Source organism: Pan paniscus, chromosome 20 (genome assembly GCF_029289425.2).
Source record: "Pan paniscus chromosome 20, NHGRI_mPanPan1-v2.0_pri, whole genome shotgun sequence".
Classification (NCBI taxonomy): domain Eukaryota; kingdom Metazoa; phylum Chordata; class Mammalia; order Primates; family Hominidae; genus Pan; species Pan paniscus.
This window is the reverse complement of record NC_073269.2, coordinates 40821250-40840133: the sequence shown is the minus strand read 5'-3', so window position 1 is coordinate 40840133 and position 18884 is coordinate 40821250. Positions and strand designations below refer to the sequence as shown.

Genomic DNA, 18884 nt, shown 5'->3' with positions numbered 1-18884 from the left:
AAGTATTTGTGTATCTAAGTATATCTAAACACAGAAAAGCAACAGTAACAATGTCATATTATCTTATGGGAACACTGTCGTATATGCAGTTCATTGTTGACCAAAACATTGTTATGAGGTGCATGACTGTATATGTACATAAATGTATATATGCATACATATTGAGTTTGTATATTGAACCTCACTGAAATCGCTTTTGATTTCAGGTAGTTTCTTTGCAGATTCCATAGGATTTTCTACATACACAATAATGTTTCTAGGAATCATGTTTCTGTGAATAAAGCTAGTTTTCCTTCTGTTGTAATCTACATGCTTTTTATTTCTCTTTATTTCCTTCTGTATTTGCCAGGACCAACACTTGTCAGCATGGCACAATCAGGCATTTCTCTTCTAAGTAGGATGTGCAGCCAAAAACTCAGCTGTCTGTGAGCTGTCTTCTCCCAGGAACGAGGACATAAGATATACATCAGGTAGATACAAGATCCATGCTAGCTTAAAAGCTTTATGCCCCAAGGGCACCAATATCACTTGCAATAATTCCATAGGCCAGCTGTCAGGGCCCTGGGTGAGATTGATAATTGACCAATATCAACTTCCCTAGCCCCTGAAAATGATGATGATGATGGTGTGTGTGTGTGTGTGTGTGTTTATGTGTGTGTACTCACGTACTATATACATATATTGGCATATAGTAGTATATGGACAAAACAACTGCTTTTGATATATTTACTTTTGTATTGAAACCTTGCTCATTTTCTATTTACATTTTGTAGTTTCTTTGTAGATTCTTTAGTTTTTTTTTTTTTTTAGTCTTGCTGTATCCCCCTAGGCTGGAGTACAGTGGTGCAATCTCAGCTCCCTGCATCCTCTGCCTCCTGGGTTCAAGCGATTCTCTTGCCTCAGCCTCCTGAGTAGCTGGGATTATAGGCATGTGCCACCATGCCCAGCTAATTTTTGTTTTTTTAGTAGAGACCAGGTTTCACCATATTGGCCAGGCTGGTCTTGAACTCCTGACCTCAGGTGATCTGCCCACCTCGGCCTGCCAAAGTGCTGTGATTACAAGTGTGAACCACTGTGCCCAGCCCTCTTTCAGATGTTCTACATAGACAAACGTTTTCTGTGCTTAAAGGCACTTTTCTTTCTTCTCTTTTAATCTCTATGCCTTTTATTAATTTTTCTTATCTTCTACATTTGCTGCAACATCCAGGAAACTATCAAATACAAGAAGAGACAATGGATATTCTTTCCCAGTTCCTAATCATAGGTTAAGAGTATTCAGTATGGTATTAACTGAAGATTTTTTGTAGATATGCTTTATCACAGAAATGAATTCTCTCCAATTCCTGCTTTACTTAGAATGTTTTTGGTAAGTGGTGTGAGACCCACAGCTATTGAGATCACCATAGGACATTTCTCTTTTATTCTCTTAATATGATGAATTACATTGATTGATTTTTAGATGTTAAATGAATCTTTGCCTTCCTGGGGAAAAACTTACTTAGTCACAAAAGATCATCTTTTTATATTTGGTTTTCCTAAAGTGTTGCCAAAGACTTTTGTGTCTACGTTATGAGCGATATTAATCTGTAATTTTCTCTTCTTGTTAGGTTTTGATATTAGAGTAATACTGGCCTTATAGAATGAGTTACGAAAAGTTGCCCCTTTCTCCACTTTCTGAAAGAGTTTGTGTAACACAGGTAAAATATTGTTCTTACACATTTGATAGAATTCACCTGAAAAACCATCTGGAACTGCATATTTTTTCTTAGAGGATGTTTATAATTCCCCATTACCCTTTTAATGTCTTTCAGATCTGACTCATGCCCTTCCCTTTTTATTCCTAATATTGGTAATTTGAGTTTTCTCTTTGTTATTTCTTCTTCAATCTTGACAGGGGTTTCTCCATTTTATTACACTTTATAATTTCTATATTATATATAGAAATGTCTATAAATAGAAATTAATAGAATTAATGTGTCTCTATCATTTCTATTTCCGTGTCTATTTTTATTATTTCTTCTTTTCCATTCATTTTATATTTAATTTATTCTTTGATTCTTCTACTCAGGGTAGAAACCTAAATCATTGTTTCTTAAAATGTTTCTGTTTTAAACATAAACGCTTAAAGCTGCCACACTTTAGCTGTCTATCACAAATTTTGATTTGCTGTGTTTTGCTTATTCAGTCCAAAATATTTTATATTTTTCCTTGTTTTTTTTTAATATATTGATTATATAAAAGTGTGTCTTGCTTTCATTCTAAATATGAATATGAGTATTTTAAATATTTAACTATTTAAATTTAATATTTATTATAGTATTTATTTATTTAATATTTAATCTGTAAATTTTAGGATTTTGTAGATATCATATTGTAGATATCTACAATTTTGTAGATAGATCTACAAAAATTCTATTGTGATCAGAGAAAACATATTAACCTCAAAATTATTAAGATTTATTTTTTGGCCCAATGTTAATGAACATTCCATGTGCTCTTGAAAAGAAACATGTGTTCAGCTGGTGTTGGGTTATATGTTTTACAATATATTTTTGTAAATTATTTTTGTAAAATATTTTTGTAAAATATTGGTAAATTAAATTACCAATAAAGTCAAGTTACAACTTCTGTAATCTTACTTTTTATTAAATTAACAAACTTTATTTTAGAACAGTATTAGTTTCACAGAGAAATTGAGGAGAAAGTACAGTGTGTTCTCGTGTATCTTCTCTACCCGTACATACACAGTTTATCCTGTTACTAACAACTTAGATTCATGTGGTACATTTGTTACAATTAATGATCCAATATTAATATATTAACTAAAGTCTATAGTACACATTATGGTTAACTCTCCCTGTCATACAGTTCTGTGGATTTTGACAATTGCATAATGTCATGTACCCATATTGTAGCATCATACAGAATAGTTTCACTACGCCAAAAATCTCCTGTGCTCCATGTAATCCCTTCCTCCCCCAAACTCCTAGCAACTACTGATCTTTTTACTGTCTCTAGTTTTGCCTTTCCAAATGTCATATAGTTGGAATCATACAGTATTTAACCTATTCAGACAGGCTTCTTTCACTTTGCAGCATGAATTTAATGTTCTTCCATCTCTTTTCATGGCTCAACAGCTCATTTCTTCATATTGCTGAATAAGATTCCATTGCATAGATATACCACAGTTGGTTTATCTATTCACTTTTTGAAGGACATTTTGGTTGCTTCTAATTTGGGGCAATTATGATTAAAACCGCTACAAGCATTCATGTGCAAGGTGTTTGTTGTTGTTGTTGTTATTTTTGTTTGTTTCATTTTGGAATATTTACTATCTCCGAAAATTAATCAATATAATGGGGGTGCTAATGCTAATTTTTTAAAATCAAGGTTAGCTCAAGTAGTTCTCCTTATATAAAAACTAGTACCATTCACTCATTAGGATACCTACATAACTGCAAAATAATTCAAATTACACAGCAACACCCCTTAAAGATTCATCATATACTTAGATGATATGATTCGCACCACTTCCTGGTGGAGGCATTCAAATTATTCACAATAAAGAGAATGCAATCTTACAAAGTTGATGGCATAGAACCTAAGAAACTTTTTCCATAATTAAGCAGTAATTCACAATACACATATCTCTGAGGCATTTGTTGTTTCAATAGATGGGCTTGTTCCTCTCTTTAATTACAAAGAGAATGAGGCCCAAATAAAAAGTATCCTACATTTTTAATGACTGAAAATACAACTCAATACATATTCATATTCACTGGAGCTATAAAGCATAATCACTCTCAGAAAATTCTATAATAAAATTCACATTCATTTCTCCTCCTACTGATCTTACATTTATTAGCATACTAACTAAGCAGAGTGTGGTCACTCCACATTTCCGGAGCTCCTCTAAGCCAATTTCTGGAGCTACTCTAAGATATGGTTGGATTTTCTGAGAATGAAATGTTTTACACTCTATGAGGAACCCAACCAGACAAAGAAGTTGACTAAGATCCTCTTCCCTTTTTCCAAGGGCTTTGATTTCTGATGTTTGCCTCCATATTGGTTAACTGTAGCACCATGGAAAACACAATACACGTATTCTTGTAATAACATTACAGAATTTTATCAAGAATCTCTGGAAAAGAGATAATTATGCTGTGTGTATACTGTCAAAATAACTTTAATAATGTACGGGTCAGTAATTTTATTTTTAAACAGGAAATCTGACTGAATTAAATACAGGTAAAACTTATAGCTGCTCATATCTCATAGATAAGCCAAATAAGATATCCCAAAAATGTTGTCTTAAAACTTATTAACTATAAAGGTTAGGTTCAACAATTGTTTATAAAGGACTGCAGTGGACCCTTCAAATTGAACTTCAGTGATTTGTTCGTATGTACAAGAACATCAAAATCCAGGGTCTCATTTCATGAGAGCATGTCTAGAAACTCATCCTACTAAGAATGCAGGAGACTCTGAAAAGGTTGTCTTGTGATGCTTGAAACATATTCATGCTGATTTATGCTGGAAAAGGGGACACTGAGGCATTGTGATCAGCAGTTAAGGGCTTGCTCTTCCAGTTAAGCTGTGGTACATTTCTCTGTCACACACTGCACTTGCCAACACTTGTGGTACATCAGTCTTGTTTGACAATTTTGTTCATCTCCCTTTTTCCTTTATATTAAGATGATCATCCACCTTACAGAAGCACCCATAGAATGATATTGCTCATTATGAAAACATTCCTTATGTTTAGGTGACTCCTTGTAGACATGCAGTCATTTTAATGTTTCCATTGAGTTATTTCCAAATTACATTGCAAAGGAGATTATTTTTTTCCGACACAGGAAATTAACTTGATATCATCAATAGTATGGAGGGTCTTGTGAGCTTTCATAAGAGATTAAGGCCCTTTATTTATCTGCCTCCTGACAGTGACCTGGGACACTTCAGCCTAGTCTTGAAGTACATATTCTTTTGGGACTCTGCAATCCTATGTTCATATTTTGAATCATCTTGTTCATACATTCCTCTATATGTGGAACTCTGGGAGGCATTTATACCGAGGATTTTCAAAACATCGCAATGCAGTTCTATGCCTGAAGAAGTCTTTTGCCTTGAAGCGGATTTCACATTTATAGTTTTGATGTCTTCATCATGTGGTCTTAAGGACTGCAGCTCCCATGATTCTCGCTGGAGCTGCTTCTTCACGGGCGTGTGCTGGCTAGTTGGCAATTGCTCAGTGATTTCTGAAGGTGCTAGCTTCTCTGCAACCGTGTCCCTTTCTTCGTCCAAAAAAGAAGACCTGCTTTGGTCCATCAAGCTCTCTCTGCACATCCTCCAGCATAGTCACAGCTTCCTCTCCATTTTCTGGATGATGCCTCAGCACCCAGGGCTGCAGCTTTTCTGGGAGGATGGCCAGGAACTGCTCCAGCACCAGCAGCTCCAGGATCTGCCCCTTTGTGTGCACCTCCGGCCTCAGTCAGAGAAGCTGGAGCTCTCCTTGTGGACACTCTTCGTGGTGGGGAAGGGCGAACCCAGCGCTGTCAGGGAGAAACTGGGGAAGGCTGGCTTCGCAGCTGCTTCTGGTCCTGGCGGCCGGTGGGGGCCATAGAGAAACCGTGTTGCCATTTTTTTCTTAAGACCGGGTCTTGCTCTGTCACCCAGGCTGGAGTGCAGTAGCACAATCACAGCTCACTGCACCCTTGAACTCCTGAGCTCAAGCGATCCTTCTGCCTCAGCCTGCCAAGTAGCTGGGACTACAGGCACATGCCACCATGCCCAGCCAATTTTTTAATTTTTGTAGAGGTGAAGGTCTGGCTATGTTGCCGTAGGCTGGTCTCGAGCGTCTGGGCTCAAACCATCACAGGCATGAGCCACTGCACCCAGCCCTTTTGTACAAGTTTTTATGTGGACATAGATTTCAACTCATTTGGGTAAATACTTAGGAGCACAATAGCTGAATTATATGGTAAGAGTATGATTAGTTTTGTAAGAAACCACCAAAGTGTGTTCCAAGTGGATATACCGTTTCTCTACATCCTTACCAGCATTTGGTGTTGTCAGTGTTTTGGATTTTAGCCATTCTAATACGTAAGTAGTGGTATCTCATTATTTTCATTTGCTCTTACCTAAGCACAGGATGTTAAGCATATTTTCATATCTTATTTGTCATCTGTATATTTTTGTTGTTGAGGTGTCTGTTCAGATTTTTGGCCACTTTTTAATTGATTGTTCGTTTTCTTACTATTGAATTTTAAGAGGTCTTTTTATATTTCAATTACCAGTCCTTTATCAGAGATGTGTTTTACAAATAATTTTCTCCTAGTCAGTGGCTCATTTTTTCATTCTCTTAATAGTCTTTACCGAGCAGTAGTTTTTAATATTAATGAGGTCCAGTTTATCTTTTTTTTTCTTTCATGGATCAAGCTTTTTGTGTTGTATCTAAAAAGTTATTGCCAAACCCCAGATCACTTAGATTTTTCTCCTATGTTATCTTCTAAAAGTTTTATAATTTTTACATCTGGGTTTATGGTAGATTTTGAGTTAATTTTTGTGAAAGGTGTAAGGTCAGTGTCCAAGTTAAACTTGTTACATGTGTAAGTCCAGTTGTTCCAGCACCATTTGTTGAAAAAGCTATCATTTCTCCATTGAATTGCCTGTGCTCCTTGGTCAAATATCAGTTAACTATATTTGTATGGGTCTACTTCTGGGCTCTTTATTCTGTTCCATTAATGAATTTATCTGCTTTTTCTTCAATACCACACTGTCTTGACTACTGTAGCCTTACAGTAAGTCTTGAAGTTGGGTAGTGTCAATATGCTTTGTTCTTTAATACTGCGCTGGATATTCTGGTCCTTTGGACTCTCCATATGAACTTTAGAATCAGTTTGTTAATATCCACAAAGTAACTTGCTGGTATTTCTATTGGGATTTTGTTGAAATACAGTAAATTTGAGAATAAATCACATCTCAACAATATTGAGTCTTTCTAAAAATGAACATGGAATATCTTTCTGTTTGATTAGATTTTTGATCTCTTTCATCAGAGTTTTACAATTCTCCTTATATAAATCTTGTGCATATTTTGTTAGATTTATACCTACATATTTCATATTTGGAGGAGCTAATGTAAATGGTATTATAGGTATTATGTGTTTTTAACTTGAAATTCCAATTATTCATTTCTACTACATAAGAAAACACTTGTCTTTTGTGTATTAATCTTGTATCCTGCAACCTTACTATAATCACTTATTAGTTGTTAGAGGTCATTTGTTGTTGTTATTGATTCTTAGGGGTTTTCTATATAGACAATTATGTATCTGCCAAAAATGACAGTTTTATTTCTTCCTTCCAAGTCTGTATATATTTTCTGTCCTTTGCTTATCTTACTTCATTACCATGTTGAGTAGAAGTCCTTGCCTTGTTCCCAGTATTAGAAGAAAAGCACCTAGTTTATCACCGTTAAATATGATGTAGGTTTTTTTGGTAGATGTTTTATCAAGTTGAGAATATTCTACTCTTAATTCTTAGTTTGCTGAAAGCTTTTTATCACAAATAGGTGTTGGATTTTTCTCCAATGCTTTTTCTGCATCTATTGATATGATTATATACTTTTTTTCTTTAGCCTATTGATATGATAGATTGCATTAACTGATTTTCAAATGTTGAATCAGACTTGCATACCTGGAATAAATTCCACTTGGTCATAATGTATAATTCTTTTTATACATTTTTGGTTTTGATTTGTTAATATTTTATTGAGGCTTTTTCCATTTATATTCATGAAAGATATTGGTCTGTAGTTTTCCTTTCTGCAATGGATTTGTCTGATTTTGGTACTAGGATAATGCTGTTCTCATAGAATGAGTTAGGAAGCTTTTCCTCTGCCTCGGTTTTCTAGAGCTGCTTGTAAAAACTTAATTTCTTTCTCAAATATTTAGAATTCACCACTAAAAGCACCAGGACCTAGTGCTTTCTGTTTTGGAAGGTTATTGATTGTTGATTCAATTACTTTGATAGATATAGGCTTATTTATATTCTCTATCCTTTTGGCAGGCTGTGTCTTTCAAGGAATTGGCCATTTAATCTACATTATCAGATTTGTGGCATTCTAATATTTTTATTATGCTTTTAATATCTGTGACTCAATAGTGATACTCCTTTTTGTGTCTTCTCTACCTTTTCTTGGTTATTTTATTTAGACATTTATCAGTTTTATTGATATTTTCAAAGAGTCAATTTTGGTTTTATTGATTTTTTCTATTGTTTTCCTGTTTTCGATTTCACTGATTTTCTGCTCTAATTATTTTTCATTTCACTTACTTTGGACTTAAACTGCTCTTCTTTTTGTAGTTTCCTAAGGTAAGGGTTGAGATTGATTTTAGATTTCTTCTGTTCTAATATATGCATCCATTTCTATAAATTTCCTTCTAAGAACTATATGCTCTGTGTGCCACAAATTTTGCTAAGTTGAGTTTTCACTTTAATTTCATTCAAAATATTTTTTAAATTTTTCTTGAGATTTCTTTGACTCATATGCTACTTCTCTTTTGAGTTTTATCAGTCTTGTTTCATATAATGTGAAGCTCTAGTATTGGGTGCAAAAACATTTAGCATTGTTATGACCTATTGTTGAATTAATCCTTTTATCATTATCAAATAACTCTTTTTATTCCTTATCACATTCTTCGTCTGAAATCTACTCCATTTGATATAACTATTCCAGATTTCTTTACATTGGTGTTATTCCATCCTTATCCTTTCAGTTATATTCGTTTTTATGTTTCAAGTCTTTTTTGTTTGTTTTGTTTTGTTTTGTTTTGTTTTTGTTTTTGTTTTGAGATGGAGTCTTGCTCTGTCGCCCAGGTTGGAGTGCAGTGGTGCGATCTCGGCTCACTGCAAGCTCTGCCTCCCAGGTTCACACCATTCTCCTGCCTCAGCTTCCCAAGTAGCTGGGACTACAGGCACCCACCACCACGCCCAGCTAACTTTTTGTATTTTTAGTAGAGACGGGGTTTCACTGTGTTAGCCAGGATGGTCTCGATCTCCTGGCCTCATGATCCGCCTGCCTCGGCCTCCCAAAGTGCTGGGATTACAGGCATGAGCCACTGCTCCCAGCCTCAAGTGGTTTTTTTATACATAGCATATAGTTTTGTATTTTTAATCCAATCTAACAGTCTCTGCCTTTAAAATCATACGTTTAGACAATTAAATTTAATATGGTTAGATGTCATTGTGTTTACACTGACAATTTTGCTGTTGCTTCCTGTTTGTTCCATCTGGTCTTTGTTTCTTTTTCCTCTTTGTATACCTTCTTTTGGATTATTTTCGTGATTCCATTTTATCTCTTTTGTTTACCTCCTAAATATAATTCTTAAGTGTTTTTAAAGTGATTCTTTATATTATATAGGATATACTACATACTATATTATAAACTATATAGAGTAACATATGTAGTCTACCTCCAAGTAATATTATATTGTTTCACATATAGTATAAGAACTATACAATAAGAACAGTACACTTCCATTTCTCTCTTATCATTTGTGCCATTGTGCCATACATTTTACTTTTACAGAAAGTTTGACATGCACACACACACACCCGCATACACACACATATGTATGTATATGCATATATTTTTGTATTTACTTTTTCCATTGTTACTCATTCACTTGTGTAGATCCAGATTTCTAACTTGCACTATTTTTATCTTGCCCGGAGGACTTCCTTTAATTTTTTTTTTTTATGAAAGGTGTGCTAGCGATAAGCATTTACGTGTATAAAAAGGTTGCGTTGTGTGTGTGTGTGTGTGTGTGTGTACCTTCACTTTTAAAAGAGTTTCACTGGGTGTAGTGTTAGCACCTGTGTCTCCACATTCTGGCAGGTTCACAGGGTACAGGTTCACAGTATTTTTTTCTTTCGAGTTTTAAAAAATGCTAACTCATTGAGTTCTAGCTTGTGTATTTCCAATGAGAAGTGTGCCATATTCTGTTTCGGGGGGAACTTTTGATAATAATATATTCAAATTTTGTTCATTCGTCTGTAGCTACATCTTACTTTTTCTTTTCTTTGTTTCTCATTAGAACAATGCATGTGTTCCGCTGGAACACACAATGTGTACTTTTTCTTGGGATGTCTTTTGATTTTCTCCTAGAGACTAAGCAGTTTGATTATGATGTACCTGGATTTAGTTTTTTTCATGTTTTTTGTTATCTGATATCTTAAATTCATCATTTGTGTGATGGTTTGAGGTAGGGGTAATTTCCATATGCACAACCAATGAACTCAACCACATGTATTTAGGAGTCTGTTATCCTCCTATGTCCTCCCTCCCTATGTTCCCCTTCTAGGAATTCTCCCTCGGCCATCTTTTTTCACATGCCCAGTGACCGAGTATACCTTGATGAGGCCAAAACCTTTTCTAAACTCAAATAGCAAGTCTATGGATTCCTTCTTCCTTTTCCACACATACTCCTGCCATTCAGGCCAACAGAAAATGCTTCAAAATATCTACAAATTTTACTTCTCATCACCTGCACCACCACCACTGTGTCCAAGCTTTCATGATTATGACCATAGCCACCTAAATGGTCTCTCATCCCCAGAAACCAGAATGATCCTATTAAGCTTCAGTCAGATCATATCATCCTTTGCTCCAAACCCTCCATGATTTCCATCTGTGAGTAAAAGGCAATGTTCTTATCACATCCTCCAAGGCCCCACTTAGTCTCTTCATCCCTCTCCATCTCTGTTCCCCCTTCTTCCCCCACTCAAAGTGCCAACTTCATCCTGGTCCCCTATTGAGTTGCTCACTGCTCCCTGCGGGCAAGAGACATCCTTCCTCTGAGCCTTTACAGTGGCTAGTTCCACTAATTGGAATGCCTTTCCCTCAGATAACTGTGTGGTTTGCTTAATTGTTGCCTTCTAGACTTTGCTCAGATTCCACCTTCCCAATGAGGTTTACGATTTCCAGTCTATTTAAATAGAAACTCACACTTATCCCTAGCCCCAAACTCAATCCTACATTAGCTGCCCTTCGTCTCCCTGCAGTTGTTACTGGAACCTATCAAATAATTTATTAATTTATTACATTTGTTGTTTATTTTATTTTCTCCAACTAGAATTAGGTTTCATAAGATTTTTATCCTTGTTTTTAAAAAATTGATGCTATTACCTAAAGTATTCCTTAGACTACTCATTTTGTCTCAAATAATAATATATATGCCCAACTGATGACTAAATGGGTAAATGAATGGCTTGATGAATATCACCTACATCTTCCATAGCCATGTCAGACTATTAGAAAGTTAACTTAATGTATGTTTTCCAAAACAACTCATGTCCGTTTATTTAAACCAGATGGCTAAAATAGCCCTGGTCTTGTTGGCATCGCCTACTTCCCCTTGCCTGTTCCCTTACCTCTTCAACCATCCCACTGTCAATTCCTCTAGACTGGGAGCTCAGTGGCTCATTTTTGCATTGGATCACTGCAAAAAAATTTCCTAAGCCTATCTGCTTCTATTCTGGCATCTATTTAATTCTTCCTTTCAGGGAGGCATAGAGTGTTTCTAAAATCTACATATATCATGTAACTTCTTTGCTTATCCTTTCACGATTCCTCATACTTTGTGGATAATGGACAAATGCCCCCTTATGGTATGTCTGTTTGTCCACGATCTGCACTTGCTGAACACAGCAGCCACATCTCCCAGCTTGTGTTTCACTCTCCAACCACATTTGATTACTTGCCTGGTGTCCCACAGGGTCATGATCTCTTTCTTCCTTGACTTTTAATTTAATTTAATTTAATTTAAAGTTCCAGGATACATGTGCAGGTTTGTTACACAGATTGGTCTTCCCTGACTTTTAGCATGCTATTTCTTTGACCCCCAAATAGCCTTTCTCTGCCTGGACACTTCTTCCTTCTTCTTTTTTTTTATTTTTATTATTTTTTTATTTTTTCCATCTCTCTCACACCTAGTTTTATGTCCTTCTTACCTACTCCCGTATCGCCACCACTATCTTTCCAGGTGTAATATTTGGTTTATCTATCTGTCTCTCTCTGCTATACTGTAAATTGCTGGGCTGGAAGAGATAAATCTTTGAATTCTATATCACCAAGACCTAGCACTGTTTAATATAATACATTGACTCTTGAACAACACAGGTCTGAACTGCACAGATCCACTTACATGTGGATTTTCTTCCACTGCCGCCTCTCCTGAGACAGCAAGACCAACCCCTCCTTTTCATCCTCCTCCTCCTCCTCAGCCTACTCAACATGAAAATGACAAGGATGAAACCTTTATGATGATCCACTCATCCATTTTCTTTTCTCTAGCTTATTGTAAGTATGCTGTATATAATACATATAACATACAGAATGTGTTAACTGTTCATGTTATCAGTGAGGCCTCCAGTCAACAGTAGGCTACTAGTGGTTAAGTTTTGGGGAAGTCACAAGTCATGCAGACATTTTGGACTGCGTGGGGGAAGCAGCACCCCTTACCCCCACGCATTGTTCAAGGGACAACTGTAATCTGTAAGGAGCTGAAGGAAATGCTTGTACTTTATTTTTCTTTCCACCATCTTAAGATACCTTCATGGGTTGTAAAATACTTTAAAAAGATTGTATTTTCAGCACAGTACAACTCCAAGGTCAGCCAAGTCTGTGTGAAATTATAAATCTTGTGACGATATTTTTGTGGTTAGGACTCGAGATAGACCAGTTATTTTTCCAAATAGAACCTATCCTGCTATTTACCTTAAAAGATAATCATTTGTAATTTGTCAAAGCAACATGATACCAATATCTATGTAATCTATTACATCCTAACAGACTTAAATTTTTTTTAAATTACGGAGCAGTCATGCATGAGTTCTTTCTTCCTTTTTTCCTCCAGGCCCAAAAGCCTGATTGCCAAGCCAATCATCCATAGGTGAAAGTGTGAATGTTGCTGGACGTGGTGGCTCACACCTGTTATCCCAACTCTTTGGGAGGCCAAGGCGGGAGGACCACTTGAGCCAAGTTTGAGACCAGGCTGGGCAACATGATGAGATCCCCATCTCTCCCCCACAACACCCTGCAGCCAAAAAAAAAAAAAATTGTGAATGTGTGCGAATTACTGGCATACAACTAAATTAAACAAACAAAAAAGACATTTAAACTCCATGTTCTAGATCCTGGGCCCTGGGCCACAGAAACTTTGCACAGTTAAGCCTGGCTCAACAATCATGGCTTATACAAGTCAGTATTTTCTCCATCATTGAGTTAGAGCAAAAACACATGAGCAGAGGAAACATGGCAGACATAGATAGCAGTGGGTGTCCTGACAGTTCCAAGACAGGAGGAAACCTGCCCAGAGCTTAGGTCTTCCAGGATAACACTGAAACTAGAATGTAGTGTTGCATGGCTGATACTCACCCATCTCTCTCTTCTCTCCACAGGTGAACATCTTAGGCTAGTGTGTCGACTTCTGACTTGGCTCATCTGAACCCAAGACCTTGGACACATTCACAAACACCCCAGGGTCTTGGGCTTCCAGTTTGCTTTAGAAGGACAAAGGGCAGGTGAAGCTTGTTTGCCATAACTAGAAGGAGCAGAAACTGCTCCCAGCAGAACAAGATCAAATCATGGGGAACAGTGGTCACCTGCCATTTCTAGAGGAAGCTTTTGCTTTTGGTCACTGAGGACCCTAAGTCTTACATGAGAAGAAAACAAATAGGGTGATGCTGCATGCTTCTGTCCCCAAAGAATCCCTGTGCAGGTGCCGAGGGTGCCCCAAAGACGAGGCTGTGCTTGCCGTGCCCACCACAGAAGCACATTTGACCTGATCAAAAGCAGATGGAAAAGGTCCTGAAGCACAGATATTTTCTCAGTGATGTTGTTTTCTCCAAAATGAAAGAGGGAAGGTACCCTGGCTTAGGCCCCTGGTGTTCTGATTGAAGGTGAGAATAGAAGTATCTTCTTCAACGTGTTCTCCCATCTGACTGCAACAAGTGTGCTCCAGCCACCAGTGTCCCAGTTGCTCTGAATGATGGTGAGAAGGGTACCCAAACACTTGAATGGTACTGTACCCTCTACTTGCCATCTGAATCCTCACTTGTGGAACCCAGGCACTCTGGCTGTATTCGCGAGTAAGCATAGGTGTGGGACTGTGTCCTGCCATTGCACCATCTTTAATCTGGACTTGTGGACCTCAGGCTCTCTGACTATTCATGGACAGAAGTTTCTGCAGGCACAGGTGGTGTGCTGTTTCCTCCCATTGTACACCTGAATTCTGGACTTGTGGACCCCAGGTGTTCTGGCTGTGTTCATGAACAGAAGTGTCCCCCCCAAACAAATCCATATATGGTGCCATCTCCTCCCATTACAGGTATGGTGCCATCTCCTCCCATTGCAGGCATTGCACTGCCTATACTCTGGACTTATGGCCCTCACATGCTCTGATTGTATTCATAAACAGTAGTTTCTTCAGTCACAGATATGGCACCAGCCCCTCCAACAGAAACAGATGTGCTCAAGCTGAGTGGTCCAAAGGCGTTTGACAGAAGTCATGAACAGAAGTATCTTGGGGCACATGTTTCTTCTCTGTTGTGCAGGCTTCTCCAGCAGTAACAGGTTTGCCCAGGCCATATGGGCCCCAAGTGCTCTGACCAGACACAAGAAGAGAAGACTTTCAGTCACAGGTAGTGTGTTGTCCCCTGCTACTGCAACATAGGTGCTTGGAAAGGTGCAACAGGGTGCTCTGCTTGTGGTGGAAACATAAAGGCCTCCAAGCATAGATGTGCTGCTTTCTCCCTCCCTTTGAGGGATGCAGATGTGCTCTGGCCAGCTGCGTTCCAGGTGGTCTGTCTGCAAGACAGAAGTGTCCCAAGCACTGGTATGTGCGGGCTCCTCCAACCACAACAGACGTGCTTTGGCCAGATGGTTTCCAGGTGTTATGAACACAAGAAGGAACAGAGGTGCCTTCTGGAACATGTTTCTTCTCAGTGATGTTCTAAGAGGTGTGCTTTGGCAGGACAGGCCCCAGCTGCTCTGACTGTAGGCAGGGAGGAAAGTGTTTCCCAGGAGTTTTTGCTTTCAGTAGTACTGCCCTCTCCAACTGTACCAGAGGTGCTGTAGGCTTGCAGGAACCCCGGTGCTCATGTGTAAGCCTCCCCAACATAAACTAAGGTGCTGCATGCCCCTCTAGGCCCTGTTCTAAAGCTGAGTGCTTCAGATGTGGAGCTGGGTCTGGGGCAGACACACTGGTCCTAGAGCTGTCATTATCCAAAGAAGCCCCAGAGTCCATGAATGGAAATGGGTCGGGAGAGGGGTTAGCAAAAGGTGAACTGTGCCTGATGCTGAGCATCCAGTGATGGCTCCAGAGCTAGAAGTAGTGGCTGTGCAAATGGGAAAAGGACCCGAGGTGCTACCCAAGGTTGAGTGGGTGCTAGCAGAGATATCAAAGATGGATATGGAGGTAGCACGTACGCAAAATCTGATGGCATTATGCTCCCATTGGGTGTCTGGGCTGCAGTAAAGGCTCAGTTTAGAGCTTGCACTGAGATTTTACGTTTCTCAAAGGGTAAATGCTATCAAATACATCGGGGGATCCTGCCAGGGGGAGGCTAGAAAGAGGACATGGTAACCATATTGATTTCATCAGAGTTAAAGGCAGACTTGGCTGCCCAGTTGGTCAAGGTCCTAGCTACTAGAAAACAGACAATTGCTGAAGTAGTGATAAGTATGATGGTGCAGACAGGTATCCTAGAAGACTGACTCTTTGCTGCTGCCCTTTAGGAGCTCCAAATGTGACTGAGAGGTGGCTTCTGGGCTAAAGGAAAGGTTCAAAGTGGGGTAGGGCTGTTTACCATAAACATAGGTGGGTTAGTGGAGACTGCCTTTTGCAGGGGGCTGTCCACTCCACACTGCAATGAGCCAGTCAAATGGGAGTTCCAAGACCAGAGGAAACCTAGCCCAGAGCTTGAGTCTTCCAGGCTAACCCTGGGTCCTGGGGGGACCAGGAGATGAGACCCAGGGAATAGTAGTGTCCATGTCGGTCATCTCAAAAGTTCAAAGCAGGCTGGGAGGTCAAGTCTGCAGATGGGCTGACTGGGCAGTGGAAGTGATAAGGTTGGCCAGTTAATGATGGGTTGATATATTCATCTGTTTTCACACTGCTATGAAGAACTATGTGGGGCTGGGTAATTTATAAACAAAAGAGGTTTAATTAACTCACAGTTCCACATAGCTGGGAGGCCACAGGAAACTTACAGTCATGGCAGAAGGCAAAGGGGAAGCAAGGCATTTCTTACTTGTTGGCAGGAGAGAGTGCAGAGGAAACTGCCACTTATAAACCGTCAGATCTCATGAGAATTCCCTCACTATCATGAGAACAGCATGTGGGAGACCACCCCTACAATCCAGTCACCTCCCACCAAGTCCCTCCCTCCACACATGGGAATTACAATTCAGATTACAATTCAAAATGAGATTTGGGTGGGGACATAGAGCCAAACCATATCAGTTAGTCAGTGAAGACTGAGGTATCTGTAGAAGTGAGGGAGGAGCACAGTGGTCTGGATGAACCAGTGGGGTGATAGTCAGGGTACTGGCATTCAGTGAGCCTGGGGGAGAAGCTTCCTAAAAGCATTGCCCTTGAAAAGCAGGGCATACCTATCTGATACTGAGGATGTAGAATGCAGTTTGGAGATGCTTCCTAGCTACCTAATCTTCCAAGGCAAACCATGCACTCTTCATCCTGATATTTGTGATGCCTCCCTGGGCTACATGATAGAGGGTGCACTGCAAAGGATGTGAAGGAAAGTCACCACAGGGCAAAGGTGGAAACCCAGGGGCCTTTCCCCAGTGAGACTTTCTGGCTGTTCCTTTGGAACTTCCACCTGCTAGTTGCAGATGTTTGCCACTGGATGGGGCCCCATGCTACGTGGGAACTGTTCAGGACTGTGGGTACTTAGTTCCAGCAGAGTTGGCTCCACCAGGGCACCAGGACTGCAGGCTTCTCAACTCCTGGCCTGGAGAGGCAGCTTCAGCAACCAGTGCCTGGGAATCCACTAGCCCTTTCTCTGTGAGTCACGTGAGGGCAGAATCTGCTCAAAGTCAGAGGGCTGGAGCAACCTGGATTATTGCCAGAGTGAGGGCCCAGCTCACTGGAGGTCAGAGTAAGAGAGTCAAGGATGGGAAGAAACAGGGTTTTGCTCAGTCTTGCAGATACTGAGGCACTCAGGAGGCTCAGGATGGCAGCAACAGGGCATGTGCTAAGGTGGGGAAGGAGTGACCAAGTGGCATGGGTGCAACTTACCCCAGCCTCTTCCTTTTAGGCAGCCACCACAGAGGACATCTGTTTACCTCTGTACCCTACCCCACCTCCATGCTGGTAGATATAGTCTGGGGATACCTTTAAAACAAACAAACAAACAAACAAACAAAACAGGATCTGTCTATCACCTGTCCAAATCCTGAAGCAAAATGAGCCTTCTTTATGGCCACCTTGGAAAGGCCTGAGTCCCCAGCATCACCTGGGATACAAAGTGTTCTGAGGTGAGGGCAGAGTGCCCTCCTGCCCAGATGCCACACTCCACAATATCTCTTCCTGGCAGACAGGTTTCTCTTAACTTCCTTTGGCAAATTTGGTTTCACTTCCTTTTGCAACTTTAGAACCTTTCTCAGGTCGGTCATAAGGTAGTGGAGAAGCCAGGATTTGAACCCATTCTGTCTGATTCCAGAGCTCATGCATTAACCACCTGACTGTGGTGCCTCCCCATCATATGTGCATCAAGTATGATCATTTTTGTAGTTCTCAGAGTACTTAGCACCATGCACATCTGTAATAAGTACAGCCACTGCCTACTGGGAGGTCTAAAGGTTCAACTCATAAGGGACCCACAGGCCACACTGGGCTCTAGTCTCCTTAAAAGATGTGGGACGGAGATCAACAATTGTCAGCAGAACCCCATCAGGCATCTGTCTTCTCATTGAGCCTTGCAGCAAACCACACAGCTGTCTATAACCTATCTGTTCTCAGATGCAAGAACACAAGCTGCTCATCAGTTGGGTGCAGGATCCACTCTAGTACAAAAGCTGTGTGTCTCAAGGCATAATTCCTTATGATTACTTCATAGCTCTGCTTTTGCCTTGAGACAAAAGAAATTTCCTTCAATTCCTACTTTTGCTGAGATATTGTTTTTTGAAAATCAATTAAATCTTGTCAATCACTTTTCCCACCTCTTTGAGATACTTACATGGCTTTTCTTCTTTATTCTCTTAGTGTGGTAAATTACACTGATTGATTTTAAATATGAAACCAGCCTTGAATTCCAGGAACAAACTCCATTTGGGCATGCTAGAACAACCTTTTATATTTGGTTAGATTTGATTTCCTGAAGTGGTGTTAAAAGATTTTCATATCTATGTCCGTGAGGGATATTAATCTGTACATTTTTTATTACTATTTTCTGGTGTTATGGTAATGCTAGTCTCATAGAATGAATTAGGAAAAGTTGCCTCCTTCTGTATTTTCTGAGAGTTTGTGTGGCACTGGTAAAATATTTTCTGTATATGTTTGACATAATTCACCAGGAAAATTATTTGTACCTACAAGTTCCCTCCTGGAAAGATGTTGATAATCACTTATTATCCTTTCATTGTCTGCCAGATCTGTGGCATTGCTTTTTTCTCTGGTATTAGTAATTTAAATTTTCCCTTATTTCTTGATCAATTTTGGCAGACATTTATCAATTTTATTAATCCCTTTAAAAAATCTGTATTTAGCTTTGTTAATTTTCTCTATTACATACTTTTTATTTCTACTCTTACGATTACTATTTCTTTATTTCTCCTTTGGATTTAGCCCATTTTTCTA

The 18884-nt window shown here is 39.2% G+C and overlaps 1 protein-coding gene and 1 pseudogene across 1 annotated transcript in view; one reads left to right on the top strand and one right to left on the bottom strand.

The window, feature by feature from the left end:
- The window catches only part of ZNF599 (zinc finger protein 599), an 82455-nt gene that overhangs the window by 8315 nt on the left and 55256 nt on the right, over positions 1-18884 (top strand). Inside the window, exons 4-7 of the mRNA XM_008969229.6 lie at positions 350-470; positions 1608-1697; positions 12185-12364; positions 13465-14706. The gene's annotated coding sequence lies outside the window, so the exon portion shown is untranslated. The remainder of the gene's footprint in view (positions 1-349; positions 471-1607; positions 1698-12184; positions 12365-13464; positions 14707-18884) is intronic.
- On the bottom strand, positions 4927-6881 carry LOC129394654 (zinc finger protein 396-like; annotated as a pseudogene).